The sequence below is a fragment of the Tupaia chinensis genome, unplaced genomic scaffold (genome assembly GCF_000334495.1).
Source record: "Tupaia chinensis unplaced genomic scaffold, TupChi_1.0 Scaffold000275_1, whole genome shotgun sequence".
Classification (NCBI taxonomy): Eukaryota; Metazoa; Chordata; class Mammalia; order Scandentia; family Tupaiidae; genus Tupaia; species Tupaia belangeri.
The window spans coordinates 5887005-5903638 of NW_006159757.1; the positions used below are offsets into that span (position 1 = coordinate 5887005).

At 38.1% G+C, this 16634-nt stretch overlaps 1 pseudogene; it reads right to left on the minus strand.

Annotated features, from left to right (window-relative positions):
- Nucleotides 1–516: 516 nt before the first annotated feature.
- On the minus strand, nucleotides 517–943 carry LOC102491710 (ubiquitin-conjugating enzyme E2 variant 2 pseudogene; annotated as a pseudogene).
- Nucleotides 944–16634: the final 15691 nt, after the last annotated feature.

Genomic DNA, 16634 nt, shown 5'->3' on the forward strand with positions numbered 1-16634 from the left:
CACGCGCCCTATAGCGAAAAAAAAAAAAAAAAAAAAAAAAACCTCTCAAAAAATTAACACAATTTGTGACAATATCCATTGTACCTGCTCCCTTAAATAATTTCCACTGCAGCTCATTCACTAAACGAGATGGGTGAAGCATGCCATTTCTGTTTTTCCTTCTTGAGATTTTTTACTCTTCGGAAACACACATGCTTATACCACTGCCATCTGACACTTCTTGCCATTCTTTCATCTTGAAAATTCGAATTCTATTTCGAGTACTCCAGGCTTATATTTAAATGACAGTGTCTTAACAAGAGAAAAAAAATTGTGCTGCATTTTCCCTCTTGTTACCTGAAAGTATAATGGGTGTACATATATTAAATATATTTTTACAAATATCCAGTCAGGTTTACCAGCTGGAATTATTTTACTTACTTAATGTATGGGTATGTGCATTGTGATAGTGAAGACATTTATATGAGTAGAAGGTTGTTGACTTAAGACAAATTTGAGATCCTCTGAAATTAATTTTCATGTTTGTCCTTCTAATGGCTGTAGAAGCTTCATATTTTCTTTGGACATCATTAGACGTCATAGCTCTTGAAAGACAACTTTAATGCTGTAAGAGTTTTGCCATTTTGCCAACACTGGTATGCTCCATGCATCCAACATCCTACTGGAATTGTTCATTCTATTCATATTAATTTTTGTTACAAGTCTAACTGATGGAGGAGCTTCTGGATATTTTGGTCCACATTTTACTTTCAGGCTATATATTGTTTTCATAATTTGTCTCTAGTGGCCCAATAATCATACCTGTCCACTTTGTAAGTGTCATATCTTCATCATCTTCAAGGCCCCAGCTAACCATACCATCGCCTACTCCTTTTTGTCCTTCTTCAACTTCTTCCAACAAGCAAAAATTGCAAGGAACTACAACTCCTGTGGAGACCACCATCTTCTGCTGCCCCTGTGATTTTCATTTTTAATGTCATCAGAAACAACAGTATCACAAATAAGCTATGAAGAAAAATTAAATATCCTGAATCAAGCACACATTAAATATTTGCTTAAGCATCTACCATGTTACATTCAAGGTATTAAACAGAATGGTAGATCCAAGGCATTTAGTTCTTGCCTATAGTTTCTTCTTTGCTAAAGTCACAATCAGGTTTATTTTTCAAGAATACTTATTTTATTTTACTTACTATTTTTTTTCCAACTTGCTATAGGGCATGCACATTCACCAGAAAGAGAGAGAGAGAAAGTGAGATAGCAAACTCTTAGGCCCAGGATCCAAACAGAGGTGGTCCACTTGGAAACACAGCACCTCAACCACCACACCACCTGCTGGCCCCTCACAATCAGCTTCTTAAAAAACTAAATCTTTAAATACAAAATGATTCCTAGTCATAATATAATAAAAATCTTAGAGCTCAAAAAGATATTCAATATCATGTAGCCTACAGTTTTTTAACAAGGTAGTCACCTAATGATTTTCACAGACGACAATACCATACTTTCATTAATGCCACTTGGCAAATATGAAATCAATAACAGACTTATGGAAATATATCACAAGTGAGTTTCTCAGAGTATTCGAAATAAAGTGCACAGTCCTCTAATCCCATATTTTAAATTTCGTACATAAACTCATTAGCCAGGAGATGTGGATTGAATTACTCATAGAGGATGTTCTTGGCAGCACGCTCATCCTTTCCAAGCAGAGCTCTGCCAAAATCTCCAATTCCCACCTGGTGTTGTTCCTCAGAAAGCCGTCGTATCTTTCTATCAGTTGACTAAACAAGAAACAAACTAAAATCAGTGTTTTTAATCAGGTAAGTAACTTGGAACACTTGAGAGCTAGGTTCCTATATATTTAATTATTATTGTTAAATAAAGTACCAATATGATATTTATAGAAAGCAAAAGAAATAGGTCACAAAAAGACTATTTACTTCAGGGGATTGCTTCAGGGTTCCTATCACAGTAACTTAATTTACCTATAGATAGTATTCATTCTTTAAAAACTCTCAGTGCCTTGAAAGTTAGGGGGAAAAAATTAACAACACTGTTTTGTGTCGATTTGACTAAATTCAGCATAAAAAAGAGAATTTTGAAAATTAAAGACTTTTTTTTCAATTACATGGTACCAAGTGACTGAATTCAGTGAACTTTTCAATTAGTTATTTGGGTAGCATGTAGACATCTGTTAGTTTCACAAGGAATGTGTAATGCATATTAAAGATTCTAATTAACCACTCTATGTTTGAGATCAAGGCTATTTATGCTCATAACTTTTCTTCTGCCTTCCAGGAAGAACAAGTTAAGATTAAAACAGGCAGGAAATATATATATGTGTGTGTAAAGGAGCATATAAACAGGGTAAGCACATAATTCTGGGTAAATTCAATTGCTAAAAATATTCAACAAGCACAAACGCAATATCGCATTAAGCAACTGATAGGTGTCTGTTAGTATCTAATACCTGTTAGTATCTAATACTGTGTATTTTCGAGGTCTTGTCATACATCTACTTAGAACTCTCCTTCCAACATGCTCCAGGTAAACCCCCTACTATGCAATATCATTTCTACAAAGCAGTCTTGGCCTCCCCAAGTCAGTATTAATCACCAACTCCCCTGAGCATACGTATTTACTGCAGCCCTTACCACATTGTTCAGTAACTATGCTCTCTTACCCATCTTTGCATCCTTAAATACTTAACACTGTTCCTCTATAAGGTAAATGCAACCCTCCATCACCTGATGCATCTGTATCACCAAAAATGTATTTGCAGGCTCCACCCAGAAACTACTTGAATTAGAAACTCTGATGGGGGTCGGGAGTGAGGGGAGAAGGGACAGCAATGTGTGTTTAACTTGCCCTTTGATAACTCTAAATGCATGCCACAGTCGGGTTTTTCTCTCTGAAAGAGAAACCCTAGGTGGGCAATGCAACAGACCCTGGCTTGAAACTTGTGTGGTGGTAATCCTGTCACTCCAACCTCACTGCTACTTACCACACTTCTCTCCTTTGAGAACTCTGACCAGAGTCAAAAGGAGATGGTAGTTGTTGTTGTTTCATTCCATTAATTTAGTTGACGCAAGGTACGATTTTCAGAGACTTCCAAAGTCAGAGAAGAGCAAAAGTTTTAAAATGAATAAATAATAGGTAAAAAGGGAAGTGAATTTGCAGAGCAGCTGGTTATCCTATAGTTAACTCCTGTCCTGCTCCACATCTTATCTGAGAAAAAGGATCAATTCCGATACCATCATGGCATGACATGTGACAGATTCACTATCCCGCGGGCTAAATCAGGTCCCCAAACACAGTTACATAGAGCTAGTCCAGTCTGGTGGCAGGAAAATAGCCCTGGAGATACAGACATCAGGGCGTCTGTCTGACCAGTTTGGAGACTCTGAGCTGGCCACTGAAGTTTTCTAGCCTCTCTTGTTGCTTCCATAAAATGGAGATAATACCTTTTACACATGGTTATCTAAGAGGTAAATAAGGTTATCTCTGGAAAGGTACTTTGTAAGCTGTAAATCATTAAAGCATCATGTGAATCACATAGAGACAGATGAGGGAACTTTTGAAAGTTCACAGAAAAGAAGAATTTAAGTACAAGTAGATTTTGGTGCAAAACAATCTGACACTCATGTAATTGTTTCCATAATATACATTTCCTGTGAGCTTTTTAAAAATCCTTTGAATATAGTTATAGTATAGATGTATATAATATTAACAACTATATTAATAATCATATCAATGGTAAGACTTGCTTATGCTTATTTTTTTCTTCTGAGAGTTTTTTTGTCAAGGGGTACATGCACTCACTGGAGAGACAGAGAGAGAAAGTGAGAAATCAACCCCCAGGAGGGAAGGTCATGCCCCAATCCCTTCTCCATTTTTCTCTCAAGATTTTAGGCATGCAAACACACATGCGTGGTATGAGTTTTAAGCCATCAGGTCCAGGACTTAAATTGCAGACTGCCATGTAGGAATCCAACGCCCCAACCACTATGCCCAACTACTATGCCCAAGACTTTTTTAGTCTTACAGTTATGTGACAAGTGTTAATCCTCTTCCCCAAAATCAACTTAATCAATGAAATTTGTAAAAATAATGAATTCAAATTTATAATAAACTAATTTTCATAAAACATAGTTTCCTTTCTTTAAAACTAAGTTCTTTTGGGGGCCAGCAGGTGGCCTAGTGGTTAAGGGTACTAGACTCCCACATGGTCGACCACAGTTCAAGTCCTAGACCTGGCGGCTTGCTTTCTCACTTTCCCTCTCTCTCTCTCTCTCCCCCCCCACATCAAATTAAAATAAATAAATTAATTAAATAATTCTTTTTTAAAAAATCTCTTTATTGCAGAAATTATGAAAAAGCAAAAAGAATTACTCATGATATTCTAACTACATATAAAGTTATTTTCCATTTGCCATACATTTTTGTTATACTGTGATAATCATATAGCCAATAGTACACACTATATTTACTAAGCAGTGTATTATGAACTTCTTTTTTGTATAAAAATATTCTCCCACAAAATTATTTTTATTTGATATATAAACATACCAGAATTTATTTCACCAGTATTCTATTTTAGACATTTATACATTTTTTAATTTATTTATTGATGAATTTTTGCTATAGGGCACATGCATTCACTGGAGACAGAGAGAGAAAGTAAGAAATCACCTCCCAGTAGGTATGGCATGCCTCAATCCACTCCCCTCCACTCTCCTTCTGGGATTTTTGGGCACACCTTCACACACGCCCAGCATGAGTCTCAAGCTGCTGGGTCCAGGACTCAAACTGTAGTGAGACATGTGAAAATCCAGAACCTCAACCATTATGCCACCTGCTGGCCTTATGTTGCTTAAGTTTCATAACTATAAATGTATAGTTATCCTTTTACCATTTCTGTCTGAGGAGAAATACCTAGAGGTGAAATTGTATGGTTATGTTAAGAATATTGTTAAGACTTGATTCTTAGTGCCAACTACCAAAAAGTTGTATAAATTTACATTTGGTCCAGCATCAAAAAAAGTCATCGATTTCTCACACTGTTGCCCAAATATAGTGTTATCATTTCTGCAAGCTTTACTAATTTTGTAGAGAAACAATGCTATCACATTTCTGTTTCAATATACACTCATAGTTGTTGATAGACAACTATCAACTCAGGTTGATAGAACTAAATTACTGAGGGTATTTTGAGTTAATCCAAAGAAGTTTATTAAAAGCCTAAAATGGGGGAATCATGTGGGAAAATTATAATTTCACTTATCAGAAAGAATTAATGTATTTTATCATTAAGATCAGAAAATAATTTAGATCTTATAACTACAGATTGTAAGTAATTAAATTTACATTATAGATGTATAAGTAAACATAAATATAGATTACAAAGATGCAGATATGGATCTTACAAACCAAATACAAATTGCTTCAAAAGGGGTTAGACATAAACATTGCCTTTATTATCTCCTTACACATTCAGATTTATCCTTAAGATCTTTTAAAGTTTTCTTAGATTATTTTATTTGGGTCATGCTGACCCTTTAAAGATCTCCTTTATGCTTGTTTGTAATACCTCTCAAGTATGCTAATGTAGAGGAGGAAGATAACCAACACAAGAATTTTAATAGTAAATAGTAACAACGACACTATTGCTTTCAAATCAGTGTCATTACAGTGATAGTTTTAATTTGCATTATTACAATTTGTTCATTCCCCTCCCCACATTTTACATGTGGCTAAAATAATAAATTGCTAGAACTTTCTCTGCATTTCTTAATATCTGAAACCTGTCTTCTCCTCTGCAATTTACCATCCTAATTGTTAAATGAAAGCTTCATATTTTCTCATAAATGTGATCTGAGTTAGTCCTAAAAAGCTCTTTATTTTCTCTAGGATGAAGAAGGTCCACCATGATCATTTTAATGAGTATTTGCTAACCCCTTTATTGAGATTCTTGGCATTCTGATATAAAAAACAGAGGTTAACCAAATCCCAGTAGAAACAGTCTCTTGTCGTAAGTTTTATTTTTTAAAAGAGTTTTTTTAATTTAACTTTTATTTCTTTATTTCTTTATTTTAATTTGACCAGAGAGGGACAGAGCAAGAGAGAGAGAAAGTGAGAAAAAAAGCCGCCAGGTCCAGGACTCGAACCACATTTGGCCATGGGGGAGTTCAGCACCCTTAACCACCATGTCACCTGCCAGCCCCTCTATTTGGAAGTTCCAAATAGGAAAAAAAAAAAGAGGGGGGGCTAGCTATAATGTCTAGCGGTTAAGGGAGCCAGATACCACATAGCCACCAGCAAGGTTTGAATCCTAGCCCCAGCAGTTAGAAAAACACACCAGGCATGTATACATACATGCCCCAAATCCTGACAGGATGGAGAAATGTAGGAAAAGGGATTGTGATGTGACCATGCCCCATGAGGGGTGCTTTCTCCCTCTCTCTCTGTTTCTCTGTCTCTCTCTGGCAAGCACACATGCCCACTAGCAAATTTGGAAAGTAAAGTGAGAAATTAGTTTGCTTGAAACAGATTAGCTGCTATATATGGCATAGCAGTGGACTAGTAATTAGAGAAGTTGAGTGAGAAAACTCAGCCTGGTTAAGGTTAAGAGGTAAAAACCTTAAAAAAGAGAAAGAAAAGAAATAAATTTATTGAGAATCTACTATATGCTATGTTCCCTAGAGAATATAACACAAATGTACAATACACACACACACACACACACACACACACAAAATAATACCAAAGGGTTACTACTTTTGTTTTGTTTTGTTTTGTTTTTTACTTTCAGTGGCGTGTAGTCATGCCACAATGCCCTCTCTTCCATTCCTCTAGCCTGTCAGGATTTGGAACATGCACACAAAGGCACTCAATGTGTCTTTCAAGCCACCAGAGCTGGGTTTTAAACCACGGTAAGCCATGTGAGGTGCAGCTCCCTTAACCACTAGGCAAATGGAACTGGTCTGAGAATTACAGATTTTTTATTTTCTTTTAGTGCCTCCTAATAGTCTCAAATTTTTATGCCAAAAGCTGGTAAGAATGTATTTCTCAGTATGTCTTTTTAGCTCTATCTTAGAAAGTTAAGACACCTCTGTTTGGTGCAAGGCCCCATGGTTCTTAGCTTCATCTGAGCTGCAGAGAAAGGGACAGTGTTCTGCATGGACATGCAACTATGTGCAAAAATATGGAGTTTCTAACTTGTTTATATTTCAGTCTTCCACTCCATAGCCTGACCTCATAGGTGCTCACGTATCTGCCAGACACTTAGGTGTTCTCCACTTGACAAATCGTGGCCAACACTAAGTAACCAGAATGACCAGCTCAATTCACTCTCTAAAAGTGGTTTTTTCCCTGTACTTCATTTGCTGCTTTACATCATTATTCTTGGCTATCCTCCCAACCCAACTGCAAGTCTCTCTTAGACTTTACCTTGCTATTTGACTACTCTTACGTTCTTCCTCCCATCTTGTCTTTAATTCTATTCTTCCTCATCTATATTTTTAAGTATTTTTCACTTAATTTTATTTATTCTTATTATTTCCTTTAAATTTGCGATAGGGCGCATGAGCTTACTAGAGAGAGACAGAGAGCAAGTAAGAGAAGAAAAGTGAGAAAGCAAGCCAAGAGGTCTAGGATTTGAATTATGGTCGGCATGTGAAATCCCACTACACCTTAACCACTACACTGCCTGCTGGCCCCTCCTGATCTATTTTGAGAGTCCAGAGGAGCTAGAAATTGCCCTTGCTCAGGACCAGCAGGTAGTGTAGTGGTTAAGTCACTGTACTCCCGCATAGTTGACCACAGTTGGAGTCCCAAGCCAGGTAGCCTAAAACTCACGCCAGAACATGTGTGGGCATGTCCGAGATCCTGAGAGGAGAATGGAGAAGAAGGGATTGTGGCATGGTCATTCCCCCTGGGAAGTGATTTCTCATTTTCTGTCTTTCTGGAGTGCACATGTACCCTATAACAAAAATCTCTCTAAAAAGAAAGAGAAACAAAGAAAGAGAGAAAGAGAAAGAAAAAGGAAAAGGAAGAAAGCAAGAAAGGAAGAAAGAAAGAATAACGAACGAAAAAAGAAAGAAATTGCCCTTGCTTTGTTACAATTTTTCTAACTAACCCTCAGGAATGTGAGTAAAATGAGAAACCTGTGAGACAACTGGAAAAATATCCGGATTTGAGAGCCAGGTAAAGTCATTCCTAAGACCAAAGAAACTTCAACTCTGAAGAAAACTGTGTAAATTAAAATATTGATAATTCTCTCAGAAAAAGATATTTGGTTTAAGAAAATGTCTTATTTTATATCTAATCTGCAATGAATCAAGAGGTCAGAATTACAATAAGAACATGGGAAAAGATGTTAGGTGGAAAAAGTTCTGGTACATGTGCATATTTAGAACTTTTACTTTTATTTTACATATATAATATAAATATGTACGTATAACACAAATATAAACTAAAAGTACATACTTTTGTCATATATATAAATTGCAATCTTATTTATAATGCTAAACACATGGTAAATTATAATGATAAGGCTCACTCCCCTGATTAAATTTGAAGCATTGAAAAGCCTGATATCATGAACCTAAATAAAGCTGTAGGAACAAATTTCTTCAGTGCTACAGGACAGTATTTTAAGTATGTGCCTAATTTATTAAAATGTTCTTAGATGAGTGGTTTTGGGCCCTGGCACTCCTCTGTGGGTGGGGACACACTTGATACATGCACAAGCAAAGCACACGTGAGGACACAGTTTGTCAAATCACATCAACTCATAGGTGGGTCTATCAACTGAGGAGTTCACTTGGGTTCTTGCTCAACCACGTTGCCTTGCATCTGCCTTAAACCAGGCTCGGTTTTAACTGGATTGTATCTTAACAGGTGTATGACTCCACGTTTACTTGCAGTTACTAAAAGGCTGCTACTGTTAATCAATTTCTACTGAGTTTTAACTAGTGGAGGGGGCTTCCTAAGGGTGATTACGCTACTCATTGGCTGTTCATCTCATCTAAAGGGTTTTTTATTTCATTTGCATTCTGATTTAATTCCATCTCTCAGGAAATACATAGGAATGTTCTTCAGTGTTTGTGTGCTAACCTACTGCTCTAGGTGAAAAGCCCTAGCTTCCAACTAGGTTAGGTAGTATCCAGAAAACTATTATACCGAGGAATGTGCTCTGCCCTAAAGGCAGTTTTAAATTTAGGTGGTCTGACTCCCTGCATTCAGGGTGTGTCAGGATTCCTAGGCCACGTTCCTTCATGAATTTGGGTGCTAATGACTAAACAGCGAAGTAGTGACATGCATAGTATTTCACTGGCTACTCAGAGTTATAGAATTTCAGAAATGGAAAGAATTTCAGATATTGTCTAGACCGATTCTCTCAGTTCCAGATCAGAAACCTCCATCCAAATGCTATGACTCACTCAAGGTCACACAACAAATTAAGAAAAGAGATCCTCTGTCTGTATTAAGAAAGTGACCTTTATTTATTTTTTTTTTTAATTTGCCAGAGAGCACATACACTTTCCAGAAAGAGAGGCGCAGTCAGTGAGAGAAAGCACCCCCCCCCCAGTTGGGTATGGTCACACCAAAATCTATTCCCCTTCATTTCTCCACCCTATCCGGACTTGGGTATGCTTGCACACACACCAGGTGTGTTTTTCAAGACACTGGGCCAGGATTCAAACCACATGGGATCCTGCTGCCTTAACCACCAGGCTAAGGATACGGCCTGAAGGTGAACTTTTAAGAGATACATGTAGAAAATACCCTCACCGAAAGTAGTTCCAAAGACAGTTGTATTTTGTAATGAGTTCAGTGAAAATTAAGAAATGGCCATTAAAAAGAAAAAGGAAAAAAAAAAAAAAAACTTACTGGTTGAAGCAGAAATTGGAGCTATGTATGAGCCAAGTACACCAAGGATTCCCATCAGAGCCATCCAAGGCTGGAGACAACAAATTAAGAAAAGAGATCCTCTGTCTGTATTAAGAAAGTGACCTTTATTTATTTTTTTTTTAATTTGCCAGAGAGCACATACACTTTCCAGAAAGAGAGGCGCAGTCAGTGAGAGAAAGCACCCCCCCCCCAGTTGGGTATGGTCACACCAAAATCTATTCCCCTTCATTTCTCCACCCTATCCGGACTTGGGTATGCTTGCACACACACCAGGTGTGTTTTTCAAGACACTGGGCCAGGATTCAAACCACATGGGATCCTGCTGCCTTAACCACCAGGCTAAGGATACGGCCTGAAGGTGAACTTTTAAGAGATACATGTAGAAAATACCCTCACCGAAAGTAGTTCCAAAGACAGTTGTATTTTGTAATGAGTTCAGTGAAAATTAAGAAATGGCCATTAAAAAGAAAAAGGAAAAAAAAAAAAAAACTTACTGGTTGAAGCAGAAATTGGAGCTATGTATGAGCCAAGTACACCAAGGATTCCCATCAGAGCCATCCAAGGCTGGAGACAGGCCTGGAGCAGAGAATCTGGAAAGAGCCAACCTTGCTATCTTGATTTCAGACCTGAAATTAAGCTCCAGAACTGTGACAGAATCGAGTCTTGTTTTAATCCAGAGAACAACAACAAAAATACTAGAGTAGGCTTTCCTGCCATAGTCATCTACTCTATTTATTTGTGTCCCACTGAAATTTTTTTTAAACTTTTTATTGTAAAAAATCTTAAATGAATACAAACACAAGAGAAAATAATAAAAGAAGTCCTTATATACACAGCCAGTGTCATCACTTATCAAATCAGGACCAATCTTGTCTAATCTAAACTCTCCATTACCATCTCAATATTTTTGAAGTGGATATCAGACATTCTGTCCTTTCATCTATAAACATTTCAGAGTGTAGCTGCAAAGATAAGGACTTATTTAAAAAAACACAATTCTATTATCACTCATAAAAATCTAACATGAACTATTTAATATAGATTTTAAATTTTATATAAATTATCCTTGGCCTTAGAACTGTGACATCCCCTACAATTCGATAAATACTGTTACACTGCCTTATTCATTCAATAAATACTGACCAAGCATTCATATAAACAGCCACAAATGTTGTTTGCCTCGAGGGTTAGGGAGGAGGCCAGATTCTTACTTTTTGAGACTACGGAATAAAAAGAAAGAAAGACTTCTGGGACCAAACAAAATTGTGTATACAGCTCAGTCCCACTCCTATTTGAATGAATAAATATAAGCAAATTTGTTAATGTCTCAAAGCCTCAATTTGCTTATTTGTAAAATGGAAATAACGATGTCTATGAGTGTTACAAGGAAGGCCAAATGAGATTTTATATATATATATATAATTATAGAGGCTGACTAAAAAAAATAGTTTTTCTCGCAGAGATTTTTGTAAGTAGTGACTTACTAATATGTGCTTGACCAGATTTATTACCTTTAATTAACTAGTTGGATATGTAAATACATTTCAAGGCTCATTAGTTTCTTTCTGAGTTTTATATATATGGTATTTTTTGTTTTTAAAGAAAAATGGGTCATGGGGCCAGCAGGTGGCATAGTGGTTGAGGCGCTGGATTCCCATGTGGCTGACCACAGTCTGAGTCCCAAAAACAGCAGCTTGAGACTCACACCCAAAACATGCGAGCATGCCCAAAATTCCAAGAAGAGAATAGAGGAGTTGCAACTGAGGCATGGCCATGCCCCTGGGGGGTGATTTCTCACTTCCTCTCTCTGTATCTTTGTCTTTCCAGCCAGTACATGCGCCCTATAGCAAAAATTTCTCTTAAAAAAAGGGAGGGGGGTCTATTTCTCACTTATAAAAATTGAAAGCTGAAGCATCAATGGCTATAGACTCCCGAGAACTATAAGAAGTTTGTTCAGTACTGTCAGGTTCAACAAATAATAATTGATGAATTAATGGATGAATGAATAGTTAAGGAAAGTCAGAGGATTGCCTCTACTTCCTCAATACCTTAAAGAAAAAGGAAAAATCTTTATCCTCATGGAACGAACAAATGTGTTAATATCAGAAGGCTTAGATGACTTTTATCTTTTAGCTTTTTACTCTTGTCAATGTTCTTTTTACTCTTTCCTATCTTAAGAGAGAAAGCATTGGGACCAGCAGTTGGCATAATGGCTATGTCGCTGGACTCCCATGTAGTCAACCATAGTTCAAGTCCCAGACCCAGTGGCTTAAACTCACGCCAGGCGCGTGTGTGAGCATGCCCAATATTCCGAGAAGAGAATGGAGAAGAAGGGATTGTGGCGTGGTCATCCCCCCTGGGGGGGGGGGTGATTTCTCACTTTCTGTCTCTCCGTCTCTCTCTGTCTTTCTGGCAAGTGCACAAGCCCTATAGCAAAAAATAAAATAAAATAAAGAGAGAGAGAAAGTGTTTATCCTAGGTAACTCCTGAAGGTAAGCTATTGTCCCATGATTAAATCATAGACCATTGCCCAACTTGCTTTTGCCTTTGATGAAGACATAATGCTAGCTCATAATTCAGCATCCATGTAGCACTAATTGTAAATAAACTTTTTACCATTTACCATACAGACAATCATTTTACTAAACTTTTCTCACTACGCCCCTCTGAGTAAGTCGCTGCTATTACACTCACTTGATTGATGGAGAAACTGAGGCACAGAAAGTGTAAATAATTCATTGCAGGTGAGGAGAGTCATGAGGAAGAAGGGTCTAGAACCCGTGAGCCCTAGCAGACCTCACTATACTAAGAGGAAACACACCAGACTATGAAACATAGTCTTACTTGGGGCGTCCCTGCCCCAGTCCCCAGACTGCCCAGTCTATTACCTCTGGACACACCTCTCTCACTACTAGCTTGGTGGTAACTGCATTGTATCATATTCATCTTTGCAGCCCCCCTCACTAACACATACTAGTATGTAATAAATGATGATAGTGGACATTTGTGATACAGACCCACTGTATTTGAAAATTCTGCCCCAGTGTTATACAGTTCAAGAGAGTCTGCTAATTACCTTAAAGAGAGGCCATCCCACCAGCCTATTCTTCACGTGCACCTTGGCTCCATTCTTTCCTGCCTTCTCAGCAAGCATTTCTTCTGTATGATCTCTGCTCTCTCTCTCTCTCTCTCTCTCTCTCTCTCTCTCTCTCTCTCTCTCTCCCACTTGGAGTCCACTGCTCTACCTCTTCTGGATCCTTCCCATTAGCATGTATGTGCTCAAGTCTCTTAATCCTCTCTACATATCATGGAGATTTTGGTTTGCAAAGAAACTTCTTTGGTTTCACATGTCCTCCAGTTTTGGCTACTTTTCTCTCCCTTTCTTGACCTGCCTCCACTTCCTTTCCTCCCACTCATGACTCAACCCATTCCAATCTAGCTTCCATTCCCATTCCATCCCTGAAACGGCTCTTGACAAAGTTGCCAGCCTGAATCCCACATTACAAAATCTCTTGGCTATTGTTCAATACTCATGTTGTCTCCTCACCACCTTCTACAAAGTGACTCCACCCTCTCCTAGTTTTCTACTTCTCTGCCATCATATTGTCAATAGACTGGGTGATTAATGACAGAGATTCTGGAAAATTCCACCAGGAACCCTCGTCCCTTCTCATCCTGTACTCTTTCCCAAAGCAATCTCATTCATGCCAATAGTTTGTTATCATTAAATTGAGGGACTCCTAAAATGACATCTCTAGGGTCAGCAGGTGGCATAGTGGTAAAAGCACTGGACTCCCACATGGCCCACTGGGGTTTGAGTCCCAGACCTGCTGGCTTAAAACTCACGCCAGACACGTGTGTATGCATGCCCAAAATCCTGAGAGCAGAATGAGAAGGGATTGCATTGTGGCCATCTCCCTTGAGGGACGATTTCTTATTTTCTTTCTCTCTGTCTCTCTTTGTCTCTCTGCCAAGCATGTGAGCCCTACAGCAAAAATCTCTCTCAAAAAAAAAAAAAAAAAAAAAATTACATCTCTTGCCCAGACCTTTTGTTTGAGTTCTAGATTCATAGGTCAAGGTGCCTTTTACATCCTTGATTCTACTGTTTCCAAGATCTCCTCCAAAATGAAGATTTTTCTTCCCTGGACATGATCTTCTTCCCTGTCTCAGAGACTAGTAAAGCAATATATCTAGTCACTAAGGTCAGAAACCTGGGAATTATTTTTTTCCTTCTCTCTCCTCCCACCCCTATAATCCTTCATCAAGCCCCCATCAACTTCACTTCCTAAAAATCTTTCAGGTTTGTCTATGTCCCTTCACACCCTCCTTAAGTCTCTGTTCTCCCCACATTTGCATTTGCCCAGCCCCCTTGTCAATCCAATTTATGCTCCACACTAAAAAATGCACCCATGATCTTATAGCACATGTGCTCTCCTTGAAAACGTTCCAATGTCTTTGTTTTGAAAATTAAAAAACAATATTCTACATTATCTTCCAGCCTACAAGATCCAGTCTCTATTTTCACCTGCTCCATCTCACTTTCAATTTCTATCCTCTAGTCATCTGACATCCCTTCAGGTTCTTAATCATGCAATATTTCCTTAATCTGAAGACATTACCTATGGCTGTTCCTCCTTCTAAAGCCCTTCCCTAACAGCCACCTACATTCAGCTAACAAACAAATGCATTTTATCACAGCACAGCTTCAAATATTCCTCGAGGAAGTCTTCTATGATGCGATCTCCCAGATTAAATCAAGTTCTTTTGTTCCCTTAGACATGGAATTTTTCCAAAGAAATGGAAGCTAGATGGAATTCTATTCCAGTGACACACCAGGATGCTAACCTGATTCCATTATGTTTTTTCTATGAAGGAATTAGGATAACTAAATATTACAATATCACTGGAGGAGACTTCAAAAGTCATACAATTTAATGATATCCAACCTGGTTTCCACAGTGCTCCAGTGATTAACCATGGAAATAGAAGAACTCGGCAGAGCTCCAGGGTCCCTTAACCACTGCCTCACTTCATCTTCTGTTTTTATAAACGTTCTTCAGAAGGAAGTGGATTAGCTGCTAATAGGGGGTTAAAATAGTCTAGCCCAGCTATTTCATGATCTAAATTGGGAGACTGAGTCTTGGAATCAGAAAGTGACTTGTGCTAAGTCTCAAAGCCAATTAACTGCAGAGTCAGGGTCACATTCCAGAGAATCTGTGCAAATGGTGAGTCTGCAACCTGAAGAAGAGTTGCCAACAGGGCTATGTGCCAGAAGTGAAAAAGGAGTGAGTTGTTCATTATGAAGGACAGCAAGTAGGTTGGGATACAGGGTGTGTAACACATTGTGAAATAAAAGTCAGATATAAACAATTCCAGGGGTGATATATGAACCTTATTTTACTGGCTGCCATTCTCAAGATTACAAAACCCTAAACTAATTTTCTCTTTAATCTCTTCTGATATAAAGATGTACATATCTCTAGTATCTAACCTAATCTCAATAACTACAATAAATATTATGACAAACACCTTAACAAACTGTTTCTACTCTTTTGTACTGTCAATGTCTCCTTGATCCATAAAGTCAGAGAAATTGAAAACTCAGAGTGATAAGGTACTATCCCTGATTGGTTCAAATGGCCAAAGTGCAGTGTGAATAAGGCCTAGGCCTGCAAAGTCTCTCTTTTCCACAGCTAACTTTTCCTTAATCTTTGGCCAATAGACACATCATTGGGTCATTGACTTTCAAGTGCTCCCTGCCTCTCCATTAAGGCCAACCTGACTATCCCTTACACATATGGTCTTCTCTGTGATCTCTCCCCTCTGACTTCTCATAGGTTTTAGTAGCCAAAGTATTCACCCAGCATTTATCTTAGGATACGTTGCATTATTATTTACTATGTCAGTATATGTGATCTTCCCAATTAAATTATAAACTCTTTGCTACAGAGATGGTGTCTTATACTTCCTCAGCTCACCGGGTTCTATATCTTACCCTCTCAGTAATAAGTGCTCAAGAAAAGATAACTGATAATTAGGATGATGATGACAATAACTACAGATGAACCAAGAATATTGCCCTTTATCCTCTATTTGAAAGAACTACTCAAAGTGCACACCCCATTACCCAAAGCATGTCTTATTACAAGAGCAGAATGGATAAAAACAGCCTAAGAACAAACATCAGTGGTTGCATTACAGTATACATATTAAGTGGCAGGTACTTGTTTTCTCCATTTTATGGGAAAATAAGTAGCTTTCTCATGATTCCATAGAGCCCTGAAAAAGATGGAGAAGTCTGTTGTCTTTTCTTTTTCTTTTGTTTTTTAGAGAGATTTTTGCTATAATGTGCGTGCGCTCACTAGAGACACAGAGACAGAAAGACAAAAAGCGATAAATCACCCCTCAGGGGAGATGGCTATGCCACAATCCCTTCTCCTCCATTCTCCTCTCAGGATTTTGGGCACATGAGCACACACACACATCCTGCATGAGTTTCAAGCTGCCAGGCCTAGGACTTGAACTGTAGTCAGCCATGGGGGAGTCCAGTACCTTAACCACTATGCCACCTTCTGACTCTAAAATCTGTTTTCCTATTGGTTCAGACCAGTAAGAAAGAAAAAAACCTCAAGAAATGTGTGTTAGTTTTGTTTTGTTTTTGGGTTTTTTTGCCAGTGGGCATATGCACTCACCAGAGAGAGAGAGAGAGACAGAGA